This window comes from Melozone crissalis, unplaced genomic scaffold, assembly GCF_028551555.1.
Source record: "Melozone crissalis strain CALT ecotype California unplaced genomic scaffold, PUWL_Pcris_2 ptg000023l_1, whole genome shotgun sequence".
Classification (NCBI taxonomy): Eukaryota; Metazoa; Chordata; class Aves; order Passeriformes; family Passerellidae; genus Melozone; species Melozone crissalis.
In genome coordinates this window covers 41,190,175-41,216,047 of record NW_026535801.1, presented here as the reverse complement: position 1 = coordinate 41,216,047, position 25,873 = coordinate 41,190,175, and the positions used below count along the sequence as shown (strand labels likewise).

Genomic DNA, 25,873 nt, shown 5'->3' with positions numbered 1-25,873 from the left:
TGACAGCTTGCCAGTACTGAATAATCCCACTTCTTTTAGTGCAGGCCCAAGAAAAAGCCAGACCTTTTGAGGATTGATGCCAGATAGAAGTGGTGCTTTTTGACAACCTCCTAATCCCTTCCCTTCGTATTCCTCCTGCCCTCCTTACATTGGTTACTCTTCCAAATTTGCTTCTTACCTATGTTCCCTGTTTCTGAGCCTCCCCTTGCTGACCTGCAGCCAGTAAGAACAGTCACCAGCACAATTCATGCTGAAGAGGTAATAAAATTCTTACCAACTCTGCCAGCTAGGACATGATAATAACAATAATGGAATAATAATAACAATAATTTAATAATAATTGAATAATAATAACAATAATAACAATAACAACAACAATAATAATAATAATAATAACAAATTAACGAGGGCAACATGCAAAAAACAATGGACACCCTCTTATCACTGAAAATCCTCATATTTATCTAGCTACAAGGGTAATTCGAGGAACAATAGTAAATTAGGGGAAAATAGGGGAGAAGGCTCCTACAAGCTAAAATCATCTTTCTGGGACACTAACATTATTTACTACATGACAAAGTTATTCTTGTATATCTACACTTAGAGCAACAAGGCAAATCTCAGCTCTTGGTCAAAGCCTCTGCTCATCCTTTACAGTGTGCATGAAAAGTCAAAACCTGAACGAGACATACTATGTTTCTAGTTTTTACAGGAAGGTATGACTAAAATTTATCTGTTTTCAGGTTCCTTCCCAGAGCTGTGAGAACACTTGCAGGCAGGAGCAGTTGCCATTGTTCCACCCTGCTGCAAGGCCAGAGCTGCTCACCCAAGAGCCAGGCAGGGTTCACATGCTCGAGCTTCCTGCAGCCGAGCCACTGAAGCACGCTCTGCGTTCCGTCTGCCAGCCTGCAGAATGTCTTTGGGTGGAGAGGCAGCAGATGACAACTTACCCACTTGCAAAGATGATGCAAGCAACTAAAAATGGATTCTGTGAAAGATGGCTCCAGTGTTTACATGAAAGACAGGGTTTGAAATTTCCAGATGCAGTAGGGGAAGATACTCCAAACATAACTGCAGGCTAGCCACTGTGTTCAAGACAGGTTTTCTTTATGGACATTAGTAGTGCACAACTTCATGCGGACTTAAGGATGAAATCAAGAAAATAAACACGTTATCTGATGAAAACACAGAAGAAAGTAACTTCAGTAACGGCAGGATAAAGACCACCTGCACAGTTGTGCAGACTGAGTCCCATAGTCAAAGAGGAAACCTACACACACCTGACCTATTGCCTGAGAAATGTGGGAGATGTGTTTAATTGATTTACCACTAAATGTAGCCTCTTCCTAATCCCTTTTTCTTTACAACACATTTTTTGGTTTTTTATTTTTTGTTTTTTACTTAAATATATGCAGGTTCAAAAACCATTTGGTACTATGTCCTGATTAAAATCTTAAAATGTACATTACCCTAACATTTGATAAACATATTTTTGTTACAGTTCCTAGGAAAAGACAGTTTTTTGGGTTTTTTTGGCTGATGGCTACATACTTGAACTCCACTCCAGTGGGCAGGCAAGATTCTACATCCACAAATATCTAGTTGTAACATGCTCATGAGACTAATATCTTTTATAGCTTTCAAGTGAACCATTCACCAGAAGGTATCAGACATGTACAGCAAGACAACCATTCTGAATAAAGACATATTTATAATCATGTCCTTCAAGGCCTGAGGCACTGTCTGTAGCTCACCTGAAAAGAAGCCTCTTTGTCATCTGAAGGATGTCTGGAGAGCATTTACACTTGGCAAACGTATGAAGCAAGAGAAGGTAATGGCAATAAATAGAGTTTTCAGTAGTTTAAGTCAACAAGGCTCCATGACTTATAAGAAAAAAGAGACCCCAAATCTGAACCTTCCCTTTGGGCCATCCCACATCTGTGTTGCTCTTTTCTGCTGAAGTATCCAAATCCACTGCCGTTGAACACAGCCTCATCAGAGCACAGTGCTCAAAGCCAGCTCTGCAGAACAGCAAACAGACAGCAGATTGATCTTGAGGGATGAAGTTCAGTCTCTCTTCTATCGCAGACTGAGGGGGAGGAGGGACACACAGCACCACAGAAACATTTTAGGTTTTCCAAACAGGCTGTCAGGTGACTAGGGCATTCATCAATTACTCATTCAACCATGCACAGAAGGATAAATTCTCAGTTTGGTGCTGGAATAGATGCAATTAATGCAGGTATAAAGTCCTTCAGAATGAATTTCACAGAACAACATGACTTGCAGACTGACAGGTGAGAACTTGCAGCACAGGCATGCTGTGCTGACAGCACTGCTGCCCTGAGCCCCAGCTCCAAACAAACCTGTACCCGCTCCATCTCTCACCTGAAAACTACAAATGAGCAAACGGCAATTCAAATGAGAATGGCTGTAAGTACAGATGTGACACCACTGCCAATCACAACAATGCCTGCAACTGCTGTTCAATTTCTACTTGTATTTTCTCCTAGCAAAATTATTGCTGAAGTGTGACTATGTTATTGCTAGAGAGAATGCTCAGTACCTGCAAGGAGACATGCCTCAGCTGGAAGTATTAGCAACCCAAATATATGCTATATGCCTTCATAAAAGTATGCTTCTCAATTTTGTCATATAGTATATTTGAAAAAAAAATATTATTTACATATTTTTATACAAAAACATAAATGATACAAAAAATTTTCTCAATGATAACAATTATCAGCTACAATTCCCATTACAAAAGACACTGGAGAGTTACAGATTTCCACAGCTCCCTGTTTGGACAATGGCAGTGTTTGAGCAGTGTGCGTCACAGGGTCCCTGCGACGGTCTGGAGCTGGCTGCTACCAGTGCCGGTCATCTCCTGCTTTGGAAAGCCAGCAGCTGTGAGCAGCGCCTGCCCCTGCGCAGCTGCGTGCCCACGGGCACCCCGGCCTGCCCACCTGCAGGGACGGCCGTGCCCCAGGAGCGAGCCTCGCACCCCGAGCGCGCCCTGCAAACAGAAACTGACACTGCTGAACCCTGCTCTCACTCAGGACACATTTATCAGCTCTTCAGGGCCACCCATGGATGCTCCTGCCCAAATGACCACTACAGAAATGTCCAATTCTTGCATACCATAAACATAAAGTGAGGAATACCACTGTTTTCCAATAAACATGGCTTCCAATTGGCAAAAGTTTTACTAAAATGAAGTTTCATCAATTACTAAACTGCAGATTACGCTTCCTTTTGCCCTGAATTAGAACTGCACAGCAAAACTCTGTTTGCTGCCAAGAACACTCTACCTGCAAACTTTTACATTTAAGCAAGTGAAGCTCTCTCCTCTTCTGTTCTCCAAGCTACAAGTTAAAAAAACTCCTTGAACGTAGAAGCAAAATATAAGAATTAGACAACAAGCATCTGGGTTTTCAGGCCACAATTTCCAATACTTCCATCAGTTCTCCAATATCCCAAAGGTGATATTTTCCAACGTGCATTTGATTTTGTTCACCCATCAAAATTGAAAGTACTGTAGTAGTATTACACATAACTCTACTCTAGAGATAATTTACTGTTTCTACTAATACTTTTTGAAGAGATGAAGAGTTGTGAACACCAAAATTTACAAATGATATCACAATTAGAGGAGATCAAGGACAACTGACTAATTTGAGGAAAACCACAAGGAAAGATGAATGAGCCAATGTTGATAAAATCACACAAAATCACACAAACTGTTCCCAGCCAAGTGACCCATATGCCTTCCTGTAGCAAGGATAGGTGACAGAAACACAGCTACAAAATTAGGCAGGCTCAGGTTAGAGTGCCTGGCTAGGCAGGGAAACCTTCTGCTGAAGAGCCAGAGGGGGGAAAAGTCAGATCAATGGTACATTACATAATGTCAATAATTGTAACTATATTCCAAAACAGACATCCACAGTGCAAAATGTAGGCAATCCAGCATACAGCAACAAAAGAAATCAGAGAGATAGAAAACGATATATTGAAGGAATGAAGATTAAATGTGGAAATGGTCAAGAAGCAAAACAAATACTGAATGAAGGCATATGGTTCTTTGCTGATGCTCAGTTAAAACAAGGAGAAACTTTAAGAACAGCATTCACAGGCTTCCTGCTGTGTGGCAGAACTGCATCTTTATGCAGCACTACAAGATCCTAAGATGCGATTTTCTTCTCACAGTGAAAAAGATTTCTTCCTGTAAAATCTGCTAAAGGCATGCAATTTTGTCATGAGATGGCAACATTTTGCCATCAAAGTTTACCAGTTGGAGATGCAATTTAGATAGCTTTCCTGCCTCAGTTCCTGAAAGACTGAAAGTATGACTCAAACGTATTTTAGATGCTAACATCAAAGGAATCTCAAAGAGTCGTCACAACAACACCAATCTTATTTCTACCTTTTAATTCCCTGCCCTATATTCTAGTCACATGCTAATTCCTGAGCAGGGCAATTAAGCACACCAAAACCAGTAACAGGCACTAGAAATTCATGTGTTAGGAGAAAAGCGTGGGCTCGTTTTATCAAATCTACCTAATTTTGTTCAATGACAAGAGCACTAGAGAAACACATTTGGCATAGTCTTGACACTGCCATGTGGCTTTGTGAGACACAACCAAGAAGCCAAGGTGAGAGAGCCCCGGGGAAAAGAGAGGTGACCAGGGCACCTCCTTAGGAAGCTGAAGCCAAAGCAGCAGTTGGCTTGCACGGAAAGGCAGCTTGGGAGCGGGCTCTGCCACAGCTGTGCTCCCGGGCACAGCAGCAGGGCTGGCACTCGTAGGCATTCCAAAGGGCACGGCTGGCGCAGGGGACACACGAGGCAGAGGTCAGGAACTACAGCAGAAGCCAGCTTAGAACAAACAGCAGGCTCAAACCCAACCGGCCCCAACACCCCAAACGCTGAAGGCTGCTCATGGAGCCCAGCAATACCCAATTTCCCATCACCTCCCACACACAGCCCTGCCTCACCCACACTCCAGGTGATGCAGGTGACACAGAGAACCGAGTCCTGCAGCAAAGCAGATACTGCAAAACAACAGCTCTGAGGAAAACACAAAGCTGGGATGCCTGTAATCAAAGTACCTTCCCCTGGCAAAGAAAAGAGAGGGAAAAGAAAAATAAGGTACCTCACTGATCCCTCCTGCTTCTTTTCCATTTTGCACTGCATTGAAGATGCACAGTCTTCCCAGATTGCTTCACTGAAGTTTTGCGCACCCAATTTCAAGCTGGATCAATTGAAAAGTCAGAAAAAAGCAACCAAAGCAAAGCAAATTTTATGCAGAAGTTGCCTGTGTTCGGATATAAAGCAGAGACTTTTGGGAAAAGCAGTAACAGCCAAAATACTGAAGTCACTGCAGGAAAGACAAAATAATAATCAAGGATAATATTTAAAAGAGCTACAGCTACCTTCTTGCCAGTATCAGACAACAAGAATTACATTAATTATTTAAGTGCTGCTGTCTTCTCTAAATGGAATACAGGGGTTCCTTTTTGCCCTTCCAAATTCAAACGAACATGATTTTTTAGATCATTTCACATCTACACATAATAGAAAAAATTAAATGTTCACACTTAGGATTTAGATATGGCTGACAATTAATACTGATATATTTAAATAAGCATATCTACCAACAGTGAAGGTACAAACTCAACCAGTTATTTTCACTGTGCTGTAACACAAATCTCAGAATGAAGGATTTAAAAGCTTTGCTAAAAAGCAAAGCCTCTCAGTAACAAGGAAGGAGTTGGAAAATTACACAATTTTAAGTCTTAAAAAAATACAACAATTAATTAGTGTTTTAGGGGATTTCCACTTTCAAACCTGAGAAAGCCTGCTCCTGCTTGCTCTCTGCAAGTCCAGGAGAATGTCAATACAACAACTCAGGAAATACACTCCTGGATGACACCAGCAGAAAAGAATGCACTTCCACCACTTGCGAGATTGCTCTTTATTGCTCTTTTATGTAAGGCTTACAGGTAATTGTAGTTAGAGGCGTATCTTTCCAATTTTAGAATGTCTTAGTTCAGCTCCATAAGAACATGTGCAATTCAGAGAGCTGCTATTGCCCCGTCCTTTCCGGGCGCTGTGAGCCCCTTGGCAGGACACAGCTCCGAGCGAGCCCCTGTGCGGCAGGGAGCGATCACCAACACCCCAGCCACTGCACTGCAGCAGCTGGAAACACTTGGCACACAAACCACCTAAAATGCCACCTAAAACGAACCATTCCTGGAAGGTGCTCTAAGGCAGCTGCTGGTTATCTTCTTGGTATCACAGACAGCAGGATCGATTACAGATAGTAACAGCATGCCTATGCACCTAATAGCATTTTCTTGCCTATTTGTGAGAGACCACTTCAAACCCAAAACATTTAAAATTGAACTTTTCAGCAAGAGTACAGGAATTCCACCGAGGTTCAAACGATTGGTTTTTATTCTTTAACTTAGTATAATATAGGACATTCTCTATTACTTCAGTTCTCATACGACCTAAGAGGTGAAGCTGCAAATACCAGAGCAAATGTGAACATGCCCAGCAAGGAGGGGCAAAAGTAGGCTCAAAAATCTACCTTACACATACTGTGTTTAAAAGAAATGTGTAACGCTGCACTTTTGTGAAACTTTTTGACAAAAGCCCAATAAAAACTTGATTAAAAATGTCACATATATAAATATATATAGTCTGCCCATAATTATTACTTCAAGTAAGGTTTTCAAAGAAGCTGCTTCTTTAAAATGGTAAATACATTTCGTAAGTTGTTTCTCTACAGTAATGCTGCTGGTTAATTCCAAATAACACTCAGCATACATCTTCTGATGAATACTGTCAAAATATTTTTTACATGCTTTAAAAGTAGCCCTCAGCAAGGTTACTAATGCAGACTTCAGATCAGCACATTCCCACACAGCAGGGTAAACATGCACACACATTACCTTGTCCCATTTTTATCTGTTCTTAATACTGATGCTGCTGCTGCCTGTCATCATCCTCTTGGTGAGCCACAGAAAGGAGATGCCCAGGAATAAGCAAGAAGTCCCTTGTCACTTATGGTCACCTTAAAAGACAGTGTTTACTTACAACTGAACTGACAGAGTACCCTGCCCATATGTCTTGGGGTGGCATCCTGAGAGCTGCTGTCCTTGGGCACTCAGGGACCCGAGCACAGCTGCCGTGAGGCAGGGCAGCCGCCACCCACACAGCACGAGGGCTGAGCAGAGCCGTGCCAGGCTGACAATCCAGCCCAGAAGAAGCCAGGCTTCCTCCCAGGAGCACTGTCCTGGCCACACAGTGCCAGGGACAGCAGGAGCACTGTGGCACTGCTGGCACACCTGTGCCCCTGCGGTCAGAGCAGTGCCAGGGAGCCAGCCCTCATCTTGGTGAAGCCAGTCTGATCCTCTTTCAAAGCCAAGATCACTACCACCACTAGCCCTGTCCTGCACAGGAATGATAAAGGAAAGCATTCAAAGAGAGGAAAAGGTGGTAGAGCTGGCACAGGACAAAGCTCTGACACAAGGCCGGTTACTTGTTCCACACCTAAGGCCAACAAACACCATGCAGGGGTGGGACAAGTCTTTAGAATCCATTATCCTCAAGTAAGTCTTCATGAAAGTGAAACTGTTTACTGGAGTGGCAATATGAACTGCAGGCTTCACAATGAATTCTAAAGAACTGATGACCCAGCCTCACTGACAACCTCTTAGCAAAAGATTGAAGAACTTGTGCTGGTACAACGTACAGCATGCTCAAAGCTACCAACTTTCAACAGAAAAAAGAGGCTTCCTTAGTAAGCTATCAATTCACTGTCTTCACAATAGACTTCTGTCGTATTTGTAATTTATTAGTTACAATCTTAATCCATCTGAGAATTGTAAGACCCACTGACCAAAGCAAAATTCAAAGGATAGGAACAGTCATGTCACCAAGAGAAGTCAAAGAATGTAATTACCTCTCTGAAGGCTGTAACTGGAGTTCCTTCACATGACAAAAGATAGAGGTTACAGCATATCCATTAATGGCGTTCAGTCAATCTCCAACAGCAGAGAAGAGACAGCTGCTAGTAGTGGCCACTCACACTTTGGGGTGCAAGCTCTGTAAGAAAGAGATACCACCGGAATCTTGGTCCTGTGAGACCCAGCTGCTCTAGACATCAGTGGAGGCATGAATAATCAGCACAGTGGTGGGGCACAGCTACTCATTTAATGGATAGGGTGACAAAAAAATGCAGTTAAATAAAAAAGATTACTCAACAAACTCAAGCCTAAAAGACAGAACAGAAAAAAATCAGTTGCCAAAATTGCTATGGAGTGATTCAATTTCTAAATGGAAAGACAATTCAAGTAGGCAGAACTGTAACTTAAGTGGATTTAAGAAGAATCAGTCTTACAAAATAGGAAACAATGTGGTGATATGAACCAGCTGAACCCAGCAGAGCTGATCTACTGCTCCCAAATAAATCCATAGCTATCCAAAGCAGTGGAAGGGATGACACACAGAGGCATGCAACTAAGCTAATAGAGGAGTCCTTATCTGGGAAGCATGCCTACTTTTAAAAAGAGATACAAATGCAAAATAAGGTTGATGTTCCCTTCCTAGCCTAAGGGGAGAGGAGAAATCTATCTGCCTGCTGCTGTTTTCCAAGTCAAATAATAATGGAGTTATGAGAAAGCTGGAGACAAGCAAGCTAAAGCAGCACAGCAACTAAGGATGACATAAAAATCTGTCTGCAGAGAAAACACAGTCAGGTAACAGCCCAGCAGGTACCTCAGACAAAGGTAAACACAGTCTCTGTTGTCAAATGACCATCATTATGCATGCAGCCTGCTTAAGGGAAGGAAGACAAAGAAGTAGAATTAACTTCTCCATCCAGAGAGAAGCTTCTCCACTAGGAATTGCCTTGTGATTGATCACTCTTAACACTGGCAAAACAATGGGCTTTCATATCTTCCAAATTTGGGGGGGGTTGGTAGGCAAGAAGGGCATGGGGCATTAATCTCGCCAATGCTCTTTACCCAAATCACAGACAGTGAACAACGACAGTTTCTGTGACGGACAGCAAGGCCACCACCAAGACATAAATGGAGAGAAGAACACAGCTGCCCCTGTGAGATGGCCACAGTAACGGCACATGCTGCTGTAGAGGGCATCAAAAACACACTTCCAGCAGAGAATATGAGGTGTTGCTCCCCTTAGAACAAAATGGAAGTTAACTCTGCACCTGGCACAGGCCTTGATTCTCACATTTGCAGTCGGTTCTGCTGGTCTGCCTGAATTCAAAGGCCGTCATGATGATAAAGAAACCAAATCCTCCTTTTTCATCATCCTTCATTTTCTTTCAAAATAGAAACCGAGAAGATACTGTTTTCTATGAATACTTGGTGCAAAAATAAGGACAAGGAAACATTTGAGAGAAGACCAAACATGTCTTAAATGACCATAAAGAAATTTATCACTGTAGCTACAAATTAGGAAATCTCCTAGTGAAATGAACATTTTGGAAAAGTAAAAAAGTACAGTGAATATACCATTTGAGAATAGAATTACTGGTGGCTATTTTCTCCACTGTTGTAATTGCACTGTTAGGATCCTAAGAGAGGATTCCTATCATACTGGTACATCTGACTTATTTTTTCTTATTTGTACAAATAAAATCATATCTAACTTAAGGGGAGTCAAACTCCTTCAATCAGAGTTAAACCAGCAGAAAGTAGCTGGCTCCTCTGGGATGTGTTTACAGGCAGTACTGTTTTGATTCACATTCTGCTGGCATCCCTGCAGCTGGAAAATGTTAAGGTCAAATCAAGGTGATTTGCTTGCTTTCCTCCTGTGGCAGGGCCATTTCAGTTAGGACTCTAATAAAACATCCACCTGTATCTTCACACAATGGCTCAACTAACTCACAACCAAAGCTATTACTGCATTTAGCATCCACCCATAGCAATGCCAGGAATGTCTGCGTACCCACAAAATCACACATTCAAGTTCCACCTCATTTAAAGTACAAGCTGGCATGTGAAAACCATTCGTTCAAGTCACTTTGTCTCCCTCCTCTAGTACTGTGTCAAGACTTCACATCTTGGTTTAAGTTCACCTGGGACAAAGAGGGATCTGATCCTGTCAGTCCAGTGTAGGAGCAAGTCAAGGCCACAGCTGCTGTAACCCACCCAAATGAGCATCACAGTTGTAGCTGTGCCAAGATAAACAATAACTTGGGGGACATGCTGATTGTCCCCTACCCAAGTCACTCTGCACACACAAGTCACAATTCTCTTTGAATCTGCTTTGTAAACCCACAGAGATCCTACGCTGCAGGAAGTCTGACAGACATTTTCTTTCATCTAGAAGAAGAAATGATCAATGTTGGCCAGGTGAGAGGCACAGTCACTGCATCTCCTAACACACACTTCCAGATAAAAAAGGCAAAACAGAAATAAAGCCAGGGATTATTAGCACCACCTCAGTCAGCTTCACAGGCCCACTGCCAGTATCCTGGACAAGATTAATCATATCAAACACCAGCTTTTGTTTCAAGGGAAACTGAGTGAAAAACTGATGAACACCTAAAACTGAAAGGTTGCCATTACTGTTCATAAATCTATGAAGTTGTAAGTCTCACAAATTTAACACACCAAACTGATTCACATTCATATTGAAAAAGTACATTGGCAGGGAGTCTGAACTTTGAAGCAAGGCTGTCCATCAGTAAGGGCTTTGAAAGGCAAACAAAGTCCCCAACACTACAGAGCAGAGAGCTGCTCACTCCATGCACCACGTGAGAGATCAGTCAATGCATTAACAAGCACTGTATTCCAAAAAGCAGCATATCCTCAGTAACAAACACTGTCTTCCCACCAAATTGTGCCATTTCAGAAACTGGAAAGGTCCAAGTACCACAAGCACAGGGTAAATGAGCTATGACAAACCCTTGAGAACAGCTCCGTGCAGCAGGGCAGAGATCCCTCCGGCTAATCCACTGACAGGGACCTGAGCAGTGCGTGCTCTGTGCCCCGGGGCTCTCTCCCAGCCCCACTGGGAAATGAGCTGGCTGCACAAACACTGCATCTTCCAGTCTGGAATCACTATTCAGCTAAATTATGGGGACCTAATTGTAAAGGAGATAAATTCCAACTCACAATACCTTTTTTGAAGTTGTGTAAAATGGATAAATACTCTGAAGGAATACCAAGCATTAGCTGTTTCCTAGAAGTTTTTTTCCCATAGTCTGTAAGGAATCTTTTAAAAGCTCCAAGTACGAGTGATTCTTGCAACAAAAGAAATTGCAGAACAGTGGTCATTCATCTGCTGTCTAGAACCAACCAAAACTTGGTTCTGAAATACAGGTAAAGCAAGCTTAACAGTTTTGAATTTCAACAGACTAAACTCTTCCATAAGGATTTTCACCTCATGCCTCGGTGTTAGGATTAATAAAATACACTGACAAGTGTAAATCCAAAAGACAGCGGTACAATGGGAGGGTTGATAAAATAAATGTTGTAAAAATTTAGAAAGTTAAGAAGCCTGTGTAGACATCCCAAGTACATCCCTGCTCTCCTCCTGCCCCAGGCTGTTATAAGTTGCCAGAGCAGAGGCTCTGGGGCTGGTTGTTAATTAGTTCCTGGGCATTAGCAGCATGACATAGCAGAGTTTTCACAAGTAGTATTTATGTTTGTACTAGGGAAAAGGACACACCACCCTTGAATTTCTGGACTTACAAGGCATTTTTGCTTCCAAGACAAAAATCCAAGATAAAAAAAATTCCAAGACAAAAATCTCTATTCTGGCTATAATTCTGTGCAAGATGCAAACCATTCGAGTCAGCTAGAGGATAGTTTTAAGTCCGGAGACCAAAGCTAAGGCAGCCTCTGCGAGATCCTGTGCAATGAGGGAAACAGCCGAATGCAATCCATGCAGCAGCACAGCTTGTCTCCCCTTCCTCCAACATGTCTAAGTTTGCCCACTAAAGACTTGGAAGTGGGACAGACACTTCAAATATTTGGAAAGAAAACCCTCACAGGCAGGTGGCTATTTGCCATGCACACAACAGTAACAAGCTCTCCCAAAGGCCTGCCTGTGTCAGGGAACCTGGGGGAAGGAAGAACCAGTTATCAGCTCCAAGAGAAGCAAGAGCAACTCTAGAAGTGACCTGCTCAGAGTTAGCAGCTCTTCATTTTGTGAGGACATCCCACAGGAGCACAAGGCAGCTGCTGGCCTGTGCAATGAGGCCTTCCTGAGTGTTGTACAGCTGAAGGAAAGGCTCTCTGAACTTTTCACACCAGGGCATTCTTCTAAGGCATGATCAATCAGCTCCCATGCGCAAGGAAAAAGGTCGTGTTTATGCTTCAAATCACACAAAGCGTCTGTGCAGCAGAGTCCTTTGTTTCCACCGTGCTCAGTCACAACACCAAGTTGGAGAACAATTAGAAAGACAGGATTCAGTAAACTCTGTGTAAACAGCTCCAAGACTCAGTGAACGAAGAGCTGAGGGCTCCGGGTGTTCCTGCAGCAGCCCCAGCAGCCCTGCCTGGCGCAGGGGTTTGTTGTGTGCATCGGGGCACGCTGGGTTTCATGCAGCCATCGGTGCTCGCTGGGTTTCATGCAGCCATCGGGGCACGCTGGGTTTCATGCAGCCATCGGGGCACGCTGGGTTTCATGCAGCCATCGGTGCTCCGAGCTGCAGCTTCCACAGCTGCTCTACCTGAGAGAGGAGCACACAGCCCCACCAACACAGCCTTCACCACACGGTCCCTGTGAACTGGGAACACCTGACAGGAGGAAACACCATCCCACAGTGTGCACTGCTGCACAGAAAGCATATTCTTCAACTTTCTAAAAAACAAACAAACAAAAACCCCTAGAATATTGCCATAGGAAAAGATTTTTGCTCTGTTGCAACATGACTCCTGTGACACGTTGAGATGCAGAGAAAAAACAAGGAAAATTCTGCAAAAATTGCAATAACTTGAATTATCTTTGCTATCTGAAAAAAAGGAACTTGCTTTAGTATTTCAAATTTCAGTCTGAAATATATTAATATTTATATTATAGGTTAAATCAATATACTAGTAATACAAAACAACTCAGTATTACTATATTAACTAGTACAATGAACTGTATCACTAAAACAGCATTTGCTGCATTCTAACAAGGCAAGACTTCCTAAATATAATGCACTTCACGCCTCCTAAAAGCAGGAAGTTGTGATTCAGGATATCTTCTTTTGTATCTATATTTACAACAGTAAATAAGTTATTTAAAATCTCCCCATTATGAACAGCAATAAATGCATTAAGTTTAATACAGAACGTTATCCTCCTCCACAGTGTGACTACATTTCCAGACTGGATCAATGCAGCAGCAGCTCCCAATGGACAGTGGGTGGTTCCTTTCAGAGCACTCAAGTTAGCCAAAATAAAACTCAGCAGCTCATCAGACAAATCCAGCTCCTGGATTCGGTGTGCCTTGCTAATTCAACACTTTTAACTCCATATCTTCAGGATTTTTTGGGGGGGGATTTGGGTCTTTTGTTGTTGCAGTTTTTTGATTTTGTCTCAGTTTCAGTACATGACCTGGTGAATTTTTTTCCTGCTTAAAAATAACCTGGGTTCCACAACTAAATTAAAAAACTCTGAGTGTTGAAAGACTGACTACGTCAGCCTGAACAAAAAGCATTCCACAACAGGCAGTGCTTTCTACCAGAACTTCAGAACTTCCTTAAGTGTCAAGTTCTTGAACCACAGGAAGTTTTTCTGCCAGTATCTGTTCTCTGAAAAACACTAAACTAGGATTTTTTTTTAAAGTATCTTCTGGAAAAGAATGTATCTAATGACAGCGAAATTTCCCAAATCTCAGTGTATGCTGTTGCTATGATTTATGCTAAGGAACAATAGCAAAACTAAAACAACTCAGAATTTTCTTTCTTTATGTGATAGTCCCAATAACACAGCAAATGGGCACATCTCACAAGTCTACAAGTCAGTCTGAGATTTCTGGGTTAAATGTTTTTTTCATTTCCCATCCAAAATATAAACATGCTCCCAGGAACAAGTGATGTGTTGTACCAGTCATCTCACTGCCAATATTTTAAATTTCAGCTGCAGTATGGAACTGGGTATTTTCATTACATTAGTTACGAGGACAAAGCTGGATACGAAGGCTGTGGAGCAGCAGGAGGTGGCAAGTTCTGTCAGTATATCTTTGATTAAGGCTGAATCAAATTACACAGTCCAGGTTGAGTACTGGCTCACAAGCACCCTGGATAAGGTGTGTGTTACAGAAAGGCATGTTTTCGGTATCTTCTCCAGTTGTTTCATAAGTTTTGCCTTTGTGCCTGTAAGCTCTGTGGAGCATGGACTTCTCTCTACTTCACAGAGGGCTACGTCAGTTTGGAGTTTAGGCACCAGTATGATACAAATTAAATCTCCTTTCACAATAGGCTATAATTTCTATACTGCTGTGTATTTGTCAATAAGAATACAGGTAACTTTGTTTTTAAAAAAAACACTATGAAAATTCTAAGTCTTTCTGAGATTTGTTTCCCTATGTACCTTCAGATACCATACAAGACTTGAGCATGAATTAGCAGAAGACAATTGTTGAACACCATCACATAAACATACCTGTACACAGAATGCCTCCAATTAGCAGTCCAGTGCTCCACTTGTCCAGAAGCCACTGAAATCAGTGCCATTACAAATACTACCTCGGGCTCATTTTGTGAAAGATACTAAATGCTTCAGCTTTAAGCCTGTCACATTGGCATGGAAGTTAAAGAATTATCATTTGTCTGAAACCATTTCAGAGAGAGGTGAGTTTCTGTGGTTTTAGTTTTCACCAATCAGATTTACCTGTATGATAACAAATGTGCCAATACTTAACTCCCAGGCTACACAACAGGAAGTTCTGCCAAGGCAAGACAGCGAAGAACATGGGTTTGGAACGGAAGAGGTTTCCTTTCAGAGCATCTAGGATGCAATGCCTGCTGCTGCCTTCCTGGGGAAGAGGACAGAAATCCACCACAAAATAGAAATCTCCCATTCACATCTGATTTCTAGCACAGATGGCATTAAGTTACATCATATAGAGCAAACTAAGGGATAGATTAGGTGCTTTCTATTTGGACACGTGTAATGCAAAAGCTTTTGAGTCCATTTATAAAAACCTGTTAAAAGCATAGCCCAGATGATAGTATTTGGCTTGCCACACCACAGACAGAAGATGAGGAGCTTTTGATAAGAAGATAAAGACAGGAAAAGTTTTTGGTACTCACAGAAACAAACAGAAATCTAGAATTTGTTTAATGCTTCTTCCTTGCTCCTTACAGCTGGACCTCATAGGACAAAAGGTGATATTTGGCATCACAGCACAGCTCCTTCTTTTCCTCGCTTGCTCCCAGACCTGTGCTACTCCTTGCCCTACCTGCACTAGGAAAACTGCTGGAGGTGGCCCCAGAGAGTGTAATGGCATTTCTTGGACCAACCTGATGCACAGCTACCCCTACCGCCAGCCAGCAGAGGTGCCCCAAGACAAGCAAATCCCATCAGGGCTCCCCCATGCAACACTCTGAAGTGCATCTCACTCATCAGGGAATGGCAGCCTGGTGCCCCAAACTGCTCTGCACAAACTCAGCGAACTCTGAAGGCCAGTTCATCCCACAGCCTGCACAGGGGCTGTCAACCACCTGCCTCACACATCCCACAGATCCCATAGCCACAGGGGCATTTCATGCACTGCCCACAACCACCAACCCATCCACAAACAGTAAATACATTAAAAATCCCCCCACTGAGCTGTGATGCACAATGCAAGTTTCAACTTGTGCGCCTTCAAAGAACTTACAATAGATTCCTTTCCGCTCTTTAATAATGAATTCATCACATCAATCAAAACATTAGATCAACTATAATGTTAATTGAAGGTTCACAAAAGCACACTACATTTCAGTTAGAACACTACATGGAGGGGGGGTTAATTTTACTTATTTCTTGAGTAATGGTTTAATGACCCTCAAATTAAGTAACAACTCCTGGTTTCATTTTCTCCACTAAAATAAAGACATATTTTAAATTCTCTTTAAAAGCAATTAAACAGGAAGTTGACTGGTCTTCAATTCCCTGTAAAGAAATTTCTTACCTAGCTAGGTAAAATCTCTAAAATGCTGCACAAAGTTAAAAAAAAAAGGGGGATGATCTGTAAGAGATGGTCATGGAGACATTTTGGAGAAAAACAGCAATTTCTTTTTCTTAATATAGTAAAATTGCTTAAAATTAATGTAGGAAAACATATGTAGGAGAAAAGTATGCCTTTTATAAAAACTCTGCTAAAATGGCACCTTGTTTAAAGACACCATACTCAAAGAACAGATTTTTCCCAGCTTTCCAAAGTCATCTTTGCTTTCCTGTAAGAGTGGGATGCAATGAAGAGGACCAGAAAGTTGAAGACAGCCCCAGACACTCCCCACGGATGCCGGCAGCCACGGGCTGTGCCGTGCCGCTGGCAGGGAGGAAAGGCAGGAGAGGCAGCAGGGAACTGGCCGGGCCGGTTCCCGCAGACACCACTCGCTCTTCAGGAAGGAGGGCTGACTCACACAGCCCATCCTGAAAGGAGGGCAAGCCTGTGCTGGAGTCACCTCCCTGGGCCTGGACACACACACGGCCATTCCATGGCCTCCCTGGGCCTGGACACATGGCTGGCCCACAGCCTCCCTGGGCCTGGACACACACACGGCCATTCCATGGCCTCCCTGGGCCTGGACACACACACGGCCATTCCATGGCCTCCCTGGGCCTGGACACATGGCTGGCCCACAGCCTCCCTGGCCCTAGACACACAGCTGCTCTACATTTTCCCTGGGCCTGGACACACGGCTGCTCTACAGCCTCCTTGGGCCTGGACACACGGCCATTCCACAGCCTCCCTGGGCCGGGACACACACACAGCTGCCCCACAGCGTCCCTGGCCCTGGACACACACACAACTGCCCTGCGGCCTCCCTTGCCCTGGACACACACATGGCTGCCCCATGGCTGAGCACCATGGCCTCCAGCCTCCCATGGCCCAGCTGAGTCACCGTGACACACCACTCCCAGACCCTTCTCCTTCAGCCTTCCCTTTCAATGACAGAGTCAGATATTCCAATATCAAAAAATAAAATAATTAATCTTCTGTGAAAGTGATGGACTCCTTCCTTCCTCCTGAAATCCAGGCCTCTGTCATCTGCCTCAAAGTAAAGGAGAGAGGTACTAAGGGCAGCAAGGGGAAGAGGAGCAAAGGTCTGAATGCTGCTGCCAGCTGCAGAGATTTCACTGACAAGACGCTGGGATTTTCTTCTATGTAAGCAAAAGCTTTGGGAAGGTCACCAGAGGCAGTTTTTGGCTGTCTTTATCCACCTCCTCCCCTCCCTCCGCAAACCTCCCCCGAGCAGAATAAATGAGTATTCTGTTTGGATAAAAGAACATGAGAAGTTATCCAATGAACTAGGACATCTCGCAGGCCTTAGGAAAAGAAGCTGAGAATCAGCAAAGCTCCCAAGCATGCCCAGAGATCACTCGGTGCCATCATCCCCTCCAGCTCCATTCCCAAGTTCTGCTGCCAGGACCAGCACAGCCTGCTCCTTGGGAAGGGCCATTTCCACAGGCCCTGGCTCTGGGCTTGGCTGTGGTTGTGTGTTTACTCCCCATCTTCACTAGCATTTGAACTGCCTCGCGGTCAGCAATATTGCTATCAAGGCGGAGGCAAGTAGCAAGTGATAGCTACTGGCCATGCCCAACAGCCCAGTTTCACATCTGGTTTCTGGTCACTCGCACACAAAGCTTTGCCAGGTCTTTCTCCTTTCCCACCTCATTACTAAAGTTGGAACCAGTTTAACTTTGGACTGGCAGTACATACAGCCATAATCATAAGGATTTCATGTCTTATTTTTGCTTGAGAAAAAAAAAAAAAAAGCACCAAACCTAACCAAAAACGCTGAAAATTCCAGAATTCTGACCCGCACCAACACAGGCTCCCGGGGAGACGTCCACATGCTTGTTGTGCAAGGTAGCAGAACACGTTGTTGCTGTAGCAGCTCCGGGCAGCCCTGGCACAGGGAGCAGCTGCTCCTGCAGGGCAGGGAACTCCTGGAGCGGGGTCTGAGCCCACGGCAGGCTGCCAGGAACACGCTCTGCTCCGGGCACCGCTCTGCTGCGCCGCACCGCGAGCGCCGCCGCTCACCCGCAGCACCTCCGCGGAACCCACCCGGACCCACCGACCGACCGAACGGGACAGAAAAGGGACTGAGAGCGACACAGACTGTGGCCAGCGACAGGCTCACAACTATGCTTTTCCAGACAAGTATCACAAGTTCCACTTGCTTTTTTAGGAGACTTTTCTGTACCACATTACACTAAGTACTAAACCTGGTACTAAAGCAAACTAGCCTACTGTTAAGCTCACTGAACTCCCTGAACTAGCCACTGCTTTTATGCACCAAACAAATAACCAAATGTTACAGGACTTGATTATTTTCAGCATCAGAATTAAGAAAAAAAATCCCCATAACAAAATGCAGACATTACTAACACAGTCCCATAGTTCAGAACTGCTTTAGCTCTTCATCTGTACTAAATGTATTGAAATAATCTACATAAAGTGAAGCAGAAGTACATGAAGTTCTTATTTATGTTTTCTGTTCATTTAAAATGCAGCTTTTCTCCAGAGAGTCTTCTATCAGGGCATGCAGATTTCTACACTAAACAGCAAACGCACATTACTAATTAAGATTACTATTATTTGTACGTAGCATATGCTACCACTGAATATGAAAAATACCTCAAAATGCACTACAGACACTGTTTTGCTATTGCAAGAAGCTTCTATAAAAAGGTACCGCATCCTATAACTTGTTTACATTGTGGGACTGAATTCAACTGTTCATTATAAAAGGATCCTGCATTACTATATAAAAATGCAAACTCCAAAAGGTGTTCTCTTGTTGACATTCTAAGAAATTAACAAATTCTCGCCTCTCATAGAAGATGACTCTCACAAAACTTTCTCCAACTCTATTTCAAAGCAGAACTTCTGGTATCAGTACTGCTATTTGTGCTGAATGTCTAACAAGATGAAAGGGTAAAGACACAGTTTTTACTGGAAAGGGCCTATCAGCTTTTCAACCTTAATTAAAAATATTAATAGCATCTTATTTCAGCAGCAACAGAGCAGTTCACAGAAGGAGAAAGTTACTGCAACCTACCTTTCACAGTCATGTTACATTTACTTGCATATAACATTGTAATGTTTAACAGAAACATTACAGTATATAAATGACAACAAAAAGCTTTTGCTCCCAACACACACTCCCGCCACTTTAAATATGATGAACATGACTGAATTACTGTCTCCTCATAAACTAAACAAGCATATTTAGTAGGTTCCCACATCTTTATCGCAATGAACAAATTATTTGATGCTGACCTCAAAAATACAGTTATTAGTTAAGGGGGAAACATTATCATCCTCGTAATCTACTAATCTCTAAACTCCAATTTATCAAAAATTGTCAATGCTGAAAAAACTGAAAAGCCAGCTCATGCAACACTAGTGTTTTCAGTCCAACCACACCTTTTCCTTCAAACAGTCGAATCTGGAAGCAATGACTAATGTAAAATTAACAGGGAGCGGGAGGCTATTTAGAAAAAAAAAAAAAAAAAGTACAAAGGTCTATGGGGCAAACAGAGGCACTTCAGAAACACTCCGTTCTCTGCCCCTGAACTGGTGATGTCTCCTGAGCGTCAGCCGGAGGAGAAATGGACCAGAGGGGGCTTGAGTCATCAGCTCTGGCTTTTCTGTGCTGAAACAGCCGGGGTTCAGCATCAGCAGTTATTTTATTGCGGCGAGACTTCATTTCCCAGCTCTCCCAGCCCAAGCCACGGCAGTCGCACTCGGTAACCGGCACCTGCAGAGCACTTTCTGTTCTGGCACACACCGCAGCGCGCCCGAGGCACGGCCAGCCGGGCACGGCCACCCGTCCCCGCGGGCCACCGCTGTCCCGCCGCGCCCACGCCCCGCACGTGCTGCCCCGCCGCCGGCCCCGCATGTGCCGTGAGACGGCGGGGGAGAAAACACCGCCACAAGTTCCTGCAGCCCCACGAGCCGCGCTCCCGGGGCGCGGGCCGAGGATGCTCCGCGGCTCCCGGTACTCGGCGACGGGAGCGCGGCTCGTTCCGCGGTCACACGAAGGGTGAAAAATCTGTATTTAAATCCCGTGCAGGGAACACCGGGGCGGCAGCGGGGCCCGGCACCCCCGGAGCACCGGGGCGGCAGCCGAAGCCTGGCACTCCGGAGAACACCGGGGCGGACGCTGGGCCCCGCGGCCGCCCCGTGCGGGCACACCGGGCACGCAGGGGCCGGCGCTGCCGGCTCCCCCCGCCCGCTCCGCCGACCCCGCCATCCCCCCGCCCGGCCCCGGCGAGGCCCGGTGGCCCTGCCCGCAGCGGCTCCGCCGGGCTCGCAGCTCCCGCCGCGGCGCCGCGCACACCCCACGCACACGGCGCGGCCGCGGACACCGGCGGGCCCGGGCTCCGCACTCCCGCCCGGTGCCGCGCGGCGCCCGGGGCAGGGGCCGGGCGGCGGCACCTCCGCCCGCAGGGCCCCTCCGGGCGGCTCCACCGGGCTCCGAGCGGCCCCGCGGGCACGGAGAGTGCGCGGCGCGCCGCCCGCGGGGCCGCCCGAGACGGCAGCTCTTCGGCCCCGATGCCCCGGCGGGGTCCGCCGCCTCGCCTCCCTTGCCGCCCGCCTCGCCGCCCCCTCGCCTCTCCCGCGCGGCGGCCCCAGCCCAGCCCGCGGCTCCCCCGTGCCCCGCACTCACCGCGCGGAGCGGAGCGGCCCCGCCGGGCGCGCCCGCCCTACCCCGGGGTCTCCATGGTGGCGGCCCCGCCGCCCGCTCCGCCGGCCCCGCCCCGCCCGCGCGCCGCGTCACGCGCCGCCCGGCCCGGCGCCCACCCCCATTGGCCAGGCGCGGCCTGGGGCGGCGTCCCATTGGCTGCTGCTCCGCGTTAAACCCGCCAATGGCGGCGCAACTTGAGGTTACCGTGGTTACGGATGCCGTGCGGGGGAGACGGCGCGGACGGGACGGGACGGGACGGGACGGACCCGACCCGACCCGTGCCTGGGGCGGCTCCGCCGGCACAGCCCGTGCGGACGGGAGGCTGCTCCGGCGCCACCCGCCGGACCCGTCGCGGTGAGTGTCCGAGCGCGGCGGGGGCGAGCGGTGTGTGAGAGGATGGATGGAGCAACCGGTTGCGCAATGGCCGGTGCGGGGAGCCCGCTGTGGCCGGGCGTGCCCGCTCCGCCGTGCTGGCCGCCTCCTGCCTCGCCGAAGGAGCCGCCGCGGGAGCGGGGCGCGGAGCAGCCCGGAGCTCGGGGGCCGCGCCGCAGAGCCGGGCCCTGTGCCCGTCACCGTGTGCCGCGGGCTGCGGGACGGCCCTGCTCGGGCAGGGAGCTGACAGCGGCGGCTGCCCGCGGTCCCGCCCGGCCTGCCGCTCCTGCGAGCCGCGGTGTCCCGGTACCGGCAGAGCGCACCGCCCGCGGCGCTGCTCACACCCCACGGGCTCAGGTGTTTGGGAAAGATGGAAAAAGGCTTTCCATAGGGTTTTAACATCCTACCATTTTAAGCTTCCAATAGCAGCTGATCTCTCCTGATGGCGTGTGAAGAATCATAGACATAGAAAAGAAAAGCCAGTATCCCTAAAATCGCCGTAAAACATGTCAATAACAGGCTTTGGGCGTGTTAAATGCTTGATGAACTTTTTGCATCCCATGCCTGTCCTGGACTCACCACGTCGGTGTGTCTCGGGGGTCTGGCTGGGGCCATTCCTCTCCTTCCCGAACAGACTGTGGCCCAGGTGTGACTGGTTTTTCATTGACTTGTTCTCTTCTCCCGCCCCGCAGGGACGATAGCGATCGGCACTCTCCACTTCATTGAATGACGCTGTAAATGGCTCAGAGGAGCCAAAACCCAATGGCCACTTGAATCAGCAGCTCTTGCTGTCTCAAGAGGTTGTTTTGCTCACCCTCTTCCCCTGTCGCGTAGATGCGGATGGTGTAGAAAGCCTGCTGTAAAGGAACGTGACGAGAGTATCCACATTGTAACTCGTGTCTGTTTTCCATCCAGCTCAGCTTTTCAGTTTAGCGTTTGACGGGGCGAACCGTAGTTTTATTTTAGGCATAAGGACACATGAACTCGTGATGGGGTTTAATTGGTGCTGATGCTGCAGGTAGATCATTAGCCCCTGCTTCGGAGGGAGCTGCGGGTAACAAGGAGGAGGCAGGTGGACGTGGAGAGTGGCCTCCAAACTCATATAGTCCCTTCTCTGAATTTCCCACTTGGAATGTACTCTGCTACATGGAAACCATGTAGGCTATTGGCAAGATATTTAATCCCTGAGGTCTTTGTTGCTATTTGTATAATTATTTGTATGTTGAATAATGCAGTAGGAACTCCTACATTATGATGATATCCACATGGAAAATGCTTGGCAGCTGTAAACAGGAGTTTTGAGTCCTCACTGCTCTGAAAAATCTCGTGACTTATACCATGTGAATTACATATAAAATATTACCAAACCAAAATGGTGGTCTCTGTCTAGGAAAAGGGAAACAGAAGCTGAGAGGAATAACAGTAGAAACTTAGGAAAATAAAGAGTAGTAGGTATGAAATAAAATAAATGGTGAAAGGGTCAAATGAGAGTGGAGAGCCGGAGTGAAGGAAAGACAAAATGTGAACTAACTAGATCTAGAATAAAGGGAAGAGAAAGTGCAGGATGTGTGAGAGCTGTGACCTTCCTTAGTCGCAAGGTTGCTTTTACCAAAGGTGTACTGGATTAATTAAATTAGCTTCCAGTCAGTCTCAGCTGGTTTTCACCAGTAATTTGGGTGTTATTATTGTGCTGGCTTGGCTCTCACAGATAACAGCTTTGGGGAAAGGAGGACGCTCACTCGCCCCTGAGCAGAAGGGACAGTTCCTGCCTGTGGTGGGGGCTGTGGAGGGCACAGCCTGGGCAGGTGTGGCACAGGGCCATCCCCAGGATCCCCGGCTCTCCTGGTTCTGGCTGGCCCCAGGAGATCAGAACAGGCTGCCCCAGGTGCCCTGCAGAGCCATGCACTGCAGTCTGGCTGTGCTTTAGAGTTTCCTGCTGGGCTGGGATGGCAAAGGGTAAGAAGTGCTGTTGGGAAGGAGAAGGGGAACTGGAGTCGGTTTGTTTTGGCACAAAACAAGTAGAAAGAATAGAAAGTAACATTTTGAGGTTCTGTCAGATTTGGAAATCTGTTGAATGAGTGTCAGTGAGGAAGGCTGTTTCATTCTGTCTGGTATCAGTCATCCCCTCATAGCTGGTGTATTTGTTTTGGCACCCTGAGCAGCCAATACATTATCTAATTGCCTGCTGTGTGTCCCGGTGCAGCAGCCCTGTCCAACAGGGATGACATAGGCTGTGCAAAGGCACCCTGTGTTAACTTTCCAATGCAAAGGGCTGCATGGAGGCTGGTTCTTTGATTTCTTATCCCATTAGCTGAAAGTGGCCTTTGTCAAATACATCCTTAAATTCTTACATAATTTTTAAAATTGGCAGCAAACAAGTGCATTTTCTTTTTATTCACCTTCTTCCGGATGCGACTTGCAAGTGAGATGTCTGTATCACTCTCATTTGGGAAGCCATGATTCCACTATGTTTGCAATTCCTAACAGCCTAGTCTCACGTTTTCCTTTGGGACTGTACTGGTTTCTCTTGAGCCTTAAATCTGGCCCCTTAGACTGACTGTGCTCGCCTTCCAGTGCTTCAGATGGCAGCATTTCCAGTCATTAATATGTTTTTCTGCTTTGTTTAATCTATCCTGAAATTAATCCTTATTAGAGTCTTGCTTTATATATATGTTCCACACATGTTTACAGCCCTTGCAGAATATTAACATGCCTATCTTTTAATTTCAGGGATAAATATCAGTCACAAAAACAGTGTTGCTCTGTTTCTTGGTGTTTTGGGTTTTTTTTGTTTTGTTTTTCTCTTTTTTTTCCTGTTTTTTGTTTTGTTCCTGTGAATTAGGTTGGTTTGGTTTTGGGTGGTTATTTGGGGGAGGCTGGGGGTGGGGTTTGGTTTCTGCTGGAAGCTTTTCCATGCTACCTGCTTTAACTGTAATCTCTTCCAGATACTGAAATTATGAAGGTTTGGGGAAAAAAATGCCTGGAGAAAAGAGTGATGACATGGCAGGCTAACACAAGCCATGAACAGCTGTTTAGTGTTCACAGGGGGAGTTATTTAGATTTGTGGGGTTTTTCCTCTCATTAAAACCTACAATTTGATCTCAAAAGTTACTGCAAGCCATTGTGTTGATGTCACAGCAACTCAGTCAATCACAATACAATTGATTTTGGGTAATTTTGAAACTGTAATTTCATTTGGTATAGAAAGCACTAAATGTTCTCCTGCTTTTGATTGTTTCACTGGGGAGGTAAGGCACCTAACAGGTATATTTCTGAGGAAAGTGGTAGGCTGACACTTTGCTTTTTCAGTGAGGGCTTGTATAGAAATGTTCTGTTTCAGACAGTGCCATTCAAAATTACTGCTCTGCTGTGGGCAGATATTACTCTTTCCCAGTGGTAAAACAAAATAGTGAGGAAAAACTACTGGATACTGACAGGTTCTACTTTCCTTCTTTCTTGCATGGCTTTGAAGCATCAGGTGGGAGTATTTGCTTGTAGATGGTGCACAATGCTCAGCATGGCCACCAGCCCTCCTTGCAGGGCCCCGTGCTCTGGCTCAAGCCCAGCTGCCCCGGGAGGGACAATAATGCCCTGTAATGACATGAAAATGCCCTCTGCAGCTTTCCCAGGGCCAGCAACAGCGTCCTGCAGCCATGCAGGGAGCTGCGTTGTGGAACAGTCCAGCTTCCCCAGGAACCTCCCTGGCGTACATGTGTGGGGGGATAGGATGTGAGAAAATAAAGATAGTGCAGAAGGTAATCTCACCCCTGAGGAGCTGCAGCTGTACTAATCACCAAAGATTAGGAACAAGCCTGCCCTTAACAGGCCACAGCTGTGTCCAATAAGCATGAGTGCTACAAAAGAGTGGGTTAGCTGGTGGAGAAGAGGGCTGGAGTTTGTTGGCTGTGCTGTGTAGGAGGAGTCAGTGCTGTGAGGAGCTGTCCATGAGAAATCACCAAAAAGGTATGGAACTTTTGCAATAAAATGACAACATACATGCCCTTATTTTCTCATTTGGATCAGTTTTCCAGAGCTGCTGCTGCTGCCTGTGATGCCTGCACCAAGGAATGTGCAAGCGCCCGTGCACAGCGGGAGTGGGGCTCCTCCTGCCCTGGGCACCTGTCCCAGCAGGGTGGAGGGGGTTCCAGGAGCAGCAGCTTGCTGCCCTGTGCTGTAGCTCAGTCCCCTGTCCTGGCAAGCCCCGCGAGTCCCGTCCCAGCGTTGTTTCAGCTGTAGCGCGGTCCCAGGAGCGCAGGGAGGGCGCTGTGTGTGGGGCAGCAGGAGAAGGGCTGTCCTTAGCTGAGCTGTGCTGCTGGAGCCAGCTAATGGTGAGAGCAGGTGTGCACCTGTAAGTCAGGGCTCCTCCAGGATACTGCAGCCCTGGAAATAAGCAGGCAGCTTGGCAACCACCAAGAGAAGGATTTGGAGAAAAGATGGCAGGAAATTCCGAGTGAGATGTCCAGTAAAGACAAGGTCACCAGCAGCTGGTCTGGTCTGTGGGTTTTCAGGTCTTAAGCTTGTAATTGTCATGTAAAAAAAACTTAAGGACCCCAAAACAAATGAAAAAACACCAAAGCCCACCCACAAAGAAATAAAAAATCCCTCAGCCCCCCAGCTCTGGG

The 25,873-nt window shown here is 46.2% G+C and overlaps 1 protein-coding gene across 1 annotated transcript in view; it reads right to left on the bottom strand.

Moving 5' to 3' along the window:
• Positions 1-20,867, bottom strand: part of PKP4 (plakophilin 4) — a 67,444-nt gene extending 46,577 nt beyond the window's left edge. The window contains exon 1 of the mRNA XM_054277754.1: positions 20,862-20,867. The gene's annotated coding sequence lies outside the window, so the exon portion shown is untranslated. The remainder of the gene's footprint in view (positions 1-20,861) is intronic.
• Positions 20,868-25,873: the final 5,006 nt, after the last annotated feature.